The 6,000-nt window shown below is 32.2% G+C and overlaps 1 long non-coding RNA gene across 1 annotated transcript; it reads right to left on the bottom strand.

Moving 5' to 3' along the window:
• Nucleotides 1-1,312: 1,312 nt before the first annotated feature.
• LOC139503189 (uncharacterized) lies at nucleotides 1,313-4,372 on the bottom strand. The gene is made up of 3 exons (XR_011659055.1): nucleotides 4,209-4,372; nucleotides 3,460-3,597; nucleotides 1,313-1,391 (listed from the first exon to the last, which is right to left on the bottom strand). It is a non-coding gene; the product is annotated as an uncharacterized lncRNA (long non-coding RNA).
• Between the last annotated feature and the right edge of the window lie 1,628 nt (nucleotides 4,373-6,000).

Genomic DNA, 6,000 nt, shown 5'->3' with positions numbered 1-6,000 from the left:
TATGAATAAGACATCATATTCTACTTGTGTCTCGTCCATTTTACTTGTGTTTTACAGCAAATAAAATGTGTTTAATCTAAACTAATGTTTGGTCGATACAAGTTATGATCATTCTTTAAGACAGAATCAAATTGAATGATTATAAAATCGTGACTGTAGCAACTCCTCATATATATTTTAATACATTTTGACATAGCTAATCATATCTCATGAATTGTTAAGACATTGTCAGCCAGAAAGTTAAATATGATGGCTATTTTGACATTCGGCAATCCTCGGTAGAATCGGCCGAGTTGAGACGAATGGCTATTTTGAACGTCTCTACTTGACACCAAAATTAAAATCTGTAGAAGTTTATATAGTTTTATAGAGTGGTGTTTTCAACTATGTTCTTCGAATGGTACAACATGTATGAATAATATTTAACTTGACAAGCAACAGGACTGCTCCATTATATTTTCTACAATATGCAATGTAAATAAAGTGCACAGAAGATACACTTATTACTTAAAAAAATCCACAGTGAATTCAGTGTGCACGTAAATCTGCATGTGCATTTGGCGCCGATTTAAATGTTTAAACCTGCTGCATTTGTTTGCACCTGTCCTAAGTCAGAAACCTGGTGTTCAGTGGTTTTCCTTTATTGGTGTGGTTCATGCGTGTTTCTTGTTTCTCTTTTTTATATAGATTAGACCGTTGGTTTTCCCGTTTGAATAGTTTTACACTTAGTCTAGTAATTTTGAAGCCCTTTATAGCTTGCTGTTTGATGTGAGCCAAGGCTCCGTGTTGAAGGCCATACCTTGACCTATAATGGTTTACTTTTATAAATACTGACTTGGATGGAGAGTTGTCTTATTGATACTAATCATCTTCTTTTATATGACAGTTCTTGTCCATTCATTTTTGATGCGTTTTGTTATTTGATTTTGCCATGTGATTATGGACTTTCCGAATTGATTTTCCTCTAAGTTCAGTATTTTTGTGATCTTACTTTTTATCTACTTGACATATTTAAAGAACAGTATGTTGGGCAATATTATTATAACGACAGTATTGTCAGTATTAATCAAGATAGATGGCAATGCTTAGATTCAAAATTTCAAATTTATCTAGAGAAAGAGAGGCGGAAGATTTAAAACGGAAAAGTCGAAAATAAATTGACAACGCCATGACAAAAATATGAAAAAGACCAAATGGCAGTATACAACACACAACGCAGAAAATAAAGACTGAACAAAACAAACCCCACCAAAACACCCGAATTAGAAAACATGAATTTGTTAAAACTGAAGATTACACGATGCATGGTTTATGTATGTGTAATAGTTTATTGAATACAAATATGACCATTGATAAATTACTATAACTGCATTATTGAGATGAAAAAGCACCTGAAAATAAAATAAAAATATAATTATATAGCAAAATGTAAGAAATTGTAAACTGAAACAACAGGATTTGAAATAGATCACAATTACAGTACAACGTTGTTCTTTTTCGTTTGAAATGTTTAACATTTGGTTACGTCGTTAAGTTTTGTATCTTTCTATAACGTATGGGTTTACCTCATTGTTAAAGGACGTACCATTTACTTTAGCAGATGGTCTTACTGGGAATCATATACCACATCTCTTTATTTAAAAACATTAGAAGATTCGATAAAAAAAAATGAAGGATGGGTACAAAAATGTCTGCAAAATTTTAAACATTTTTTTTTCATTACAACTTTTATTTATAATTACACTATTAGTTGTTACGTTATGATATGGCACAAAAATCAACCAAAAGAATCGATTTGTTTTGGCCCCAGTTTTTTTTTTAATGTTTACATCATTGAAAAAGCTCCGAATTATCTCCCTTTGGTGCAAAAATGCCAGGTTTTTGCATCAAAATTAAAATATCTTTTTAAACTCATCGGTGACATATATAATTTACTTAAACTAAAGAAATGTTAGCGGTTTCTGTAATTTAGTTCTTTTTTTCATTTCGATATTACATGACTGTCCCTCTATTTCTTCTATTAGTTAAACAGAAAAAAGTACTTTAACAACTAGAGGCTCTAAAGAGCTTGTGTCGCTCACCTTGGTCATTGTGCATATAAAAAAGGACACAGATCGATTAATGACTAAATTGTGTTTTGGTGATGGAGATGTGTTTGTAGATCTTATTTTACTGAACATTCTTGCTGCTTATAATTTTCTTTATCTATAATGAACTCGGCCCAGTAGTTACAGTGGGAAACATTTTGTAAAAATTTACAAAAATTTACAAAATTTATGAAAATTGTTTAATATTGACTATAAAGGGCAATAACTCCTTAAGGGGTCAATTGACCATTTCAATCATGTTGACTTATTTATAGGTCTTACTTTGCTGTACATTATTGCTGTTTACATTTTATCTCTACCTACAATAATATTCAAGATAATAACCAAACGCTGCCAAATTTTCTTAAAATTACCAATTCAGGGGCAGCAACCCAACAACGGGTTGCATGATTGGTCTGAAAATTTCAGGGCAGATAGATCTTGACCTAATGAAGAATTTTATCACGTAAGATTTGCTCTAAATGCTTTGGTTTCAGAAATATGAGCCAAAAACTGCATACCCTATGTACTATTTTTAGCGATGTCGGCCATCTTGGTTTGTGGGCAGGGTCATCGGACACACTTTTTCAACAAGATACCCTAATGATGATTGTGGACAAGTTTGGTTAAAAATGTCTTTATAGTTTCAGAGGAGAAGATTTTTGTAAAAGATAACAAAAATTTACGAAAAATTGTTAAAAATTTACTATAAAGGGCAATAACTCCTTAAGGGGTCAACTGACCATTTTGGTAATGTTGACTTATTTGTAGATCTTACTTTGCTGAACATAATTGCTGTTTACAGTTTATCTATATCTATTATAATATTCAAGATAATAACCAAAAACGGCAAAATTTCCTTAAAATTACCAATTTATGGGCAGCAAACCAACAACGGGTTGTCCGATTCATCTAAAAATTTCAGGGCAGATAGATCTTGACCTGATAAACAATACCCTTCCCCCCACCAACCCATGTCAGATTTGCTCTAAATGCTTTGGTTTCAGAGATATAATCCAAAATCTACATTTTACCCCTATGTTCTATTTTAGCCATGGCGGCCATCTTGGTTGGCCGGGTCACCGGACACATTTTTTTAAATTAGATACCCTAATGATGATTGTGGTTTAATTAAATTTGGCCCAGTAGTTTCAGAGGAGAAGATTTTTGTAAAAGTTAACAGACGACGACAACGACGACGGACGCAAAGTGATGAGAAAAGCTCACTTGGCCCTGCGGGCCAGGTGAGCTAAAAATGCATGCTTCTTTCGAAGGCCGATTGTGAGCTTAAAAGAACGGTGACCCCATTTTTTTATTTCATTTTTCTTTGAGGTATATGATTAAGTTCATTTATAGAAAAAAAATCGCATACATCTCTGTCTTTCTTTTTTTTATCAGACGGAAGTTGACGTTTAGTTCGACTCTGGGGCTGTACTACCTCCGCTACTTCCGCTGCTGCTGTCGTTGTCGCCACAGAACAACAAACAAAGAACCACTGCACCAAAAACAGCTTGAAAAAAGAAAATAATCACACATTAAACTGTGTTTGGGCTTGGTTACATAATGATAATATAGACCATCATATTTGATGGTTGTTTATTTACAATTATCTTATCTACAAAAGGAGTTTGTATTAAGTAAGGTCATTAATTTTGCTATTTTGTAGTATTCTATAACAAAATTGGTATAATTTTCAATAATAAATCTAAATAAATTAAAAAATTCAGTCCCAAATAGCCGAGTATAATTGTTTCTACGGACAATATTTATTATTGCTACATGTTAGATTAATTACTCATTAGAATTTTATTTTTCTTAACACAAGTTATATATGACGGTTATAAAATTTGTAAAATAAACATTTATTAATGATGAATTCTTAAAAATCCTTATTGAATCATGCGATACTATTTCTTCAATATGTTTGTGTGTGTGTGTGTTTTTGGTGAGGGATTGTTCTTTAAAGTTTCAAATTATTCTTGCTGATAAATAAATAGTAATTATAGTAATAGTGAGAAATGTGAATAATGTTTTAAGTGAAACATATTCAATTTGTTAATTTATAAAATGTTCTGCAACAGTTTAATGGACTATTAAAATATATCGTAGAATAAGTCTTACTTTTTTCAACCCAGGAGATGCCGCCGGATGGTAATACACCTCCAGTGGCAAGAATACTGTTACCATCGTAATATTCTGGAATCTGTCCTTGTACCACACTTATCATCAATCCCAAGGTCAAAATAATTGGAATAAAAAAGGTCATGATGGTATGATTTTTTGTACAATCTGAAATTAGAGTCATAAATGATGCATGCATTTTAATGAATAAACTATGGTCGACACATGCAACTGGCCATGGCCGTTCCAGAATTTAAAGGACTATAGGTAATTTAATTGCTGGTAACCTAAAATGAAAATAACGTCTCGTCATTGATCGAATTTGCATTGTTTAGGACGTTTTTTGCCAATCACTACGGTTTGGTCTACATACACTTTTGAGAATATTTCCCAGAATACATTAGATTCTGAGTTCGCTCAAAGTCGTTATTTGTAACAGCAGATATAAAAAATCATTATAAACCTGATTGTAGTTAGGAATGAACATTGTTATTGTTCGTTAGAAACAACAATGTTCATTCCTACAATTCAGGTTTCTACTGCATTGAACTAATTTTAAATCACTTCAAAAGATAACCTTATCCTAAACAAATTTTGGTGTATTGCTCAATTTATGTTTATTTTTGTATTTCACAGTTTTACACGCCTCCGGGAGCGTGATTTTCTCGCTGTGTTGAAGACCCATTGGTGACCTTCGGCTGTTTTCAGCTCTTTTGTCGGGGTTGTTGTCTTTTTGACACATTCCCTATTTCTATTCTCAATTTTATTAGTCCATTAAAATACATTTTTTTAATGTTTTTAGTCCATTAAAACACTTCTTTCTTGCAGTAAAAATAATAACCGTTTAGAAATATGTTGCCGTAAAAAAAATATAAAATTAAAAAAAGATGGGCTGTTGAAAAGTGTGGAAGGCATCTCTGTGACTTTGAGATGAAGAACAGCAATACAAGCGCTCTTCCTTTGCATTTTGTGTGTTTTCTGCTGTGCATGAACTGATTTTGTGTCTTGGATGAAAAATCCATATCCTTTGTTTTACTATTGCATTTGAGATGTTAGACTAGTTTTGACTTGACAAATAAGTCAGTTTGAAAAATTAGGACTGCATTATTAAGAATGAATTATTACAGTGGATAATTATCGTCTTACCTACTTAAGTCTATCCAACTATCCCGTGACTTAATAAAATGGACAAACATCCCAAACCTTGTGTGTATTAATATCTTCCTATTCAAGTATAATAAATCTTTATATTTGTACATAACGGAACCAAAAACATCCCTTTGGCGAATAGTTTACTGGGTACAAGTATGTTATGTGGTCAGTCTTGACCGCGCCTCGTTCCATCAAAATATCACCTTATTCGAACGTTAGGCCTTAAACTTGACAAACATATTAAACCATCTTGAATACACGTTTCAGCAGGAGAGTGACCAAACGTTCAGATTAATCTAGTTATTTTGCAACATATTTGAGGGCCTTGGTCGAGTAGTTTTCATTTGTAAACTCTTTTAATTCTTTAGACAATCTTCTTTATTATTCATGTTTTTCGATCATTCTCTATTTTCTTATATGTATAAGCTGGGACTGTTATTCTATTTTAGTTTAATAGTCCCACGTATAAACACCCTATATATTTTTTTTAATTTTTTTTTTTTGGAAAAGGGGGGGGGGGAGAATGGTGGGGGCTATTTTCTCTCTTCTTTATTTTGATTTTTTTTTCCAAATATTTTTTGTTCTGTTAATCCTATCGAGAATCGTTTCATTATTAGTAGTTTTTAATCCGATCTATGAC

Source organism: Mytilus edulis, chromosome 14 (assembly GCF_963676685.1).
Source record: "Mytilus edulis chromosome 14, xbMytEdul2.2, whole genome shotgun sequence".
In the NCBI taxonomy this organism is placed as follows: Eukaryota; Metazoa; Mollusca; class Bivalvia; order Mytilida; family Mytilidae; genus Mytilus; species Mytilus edulis.
This window is presented reverse-complemented; position numbering and strand designations above follow the sequence as displayed.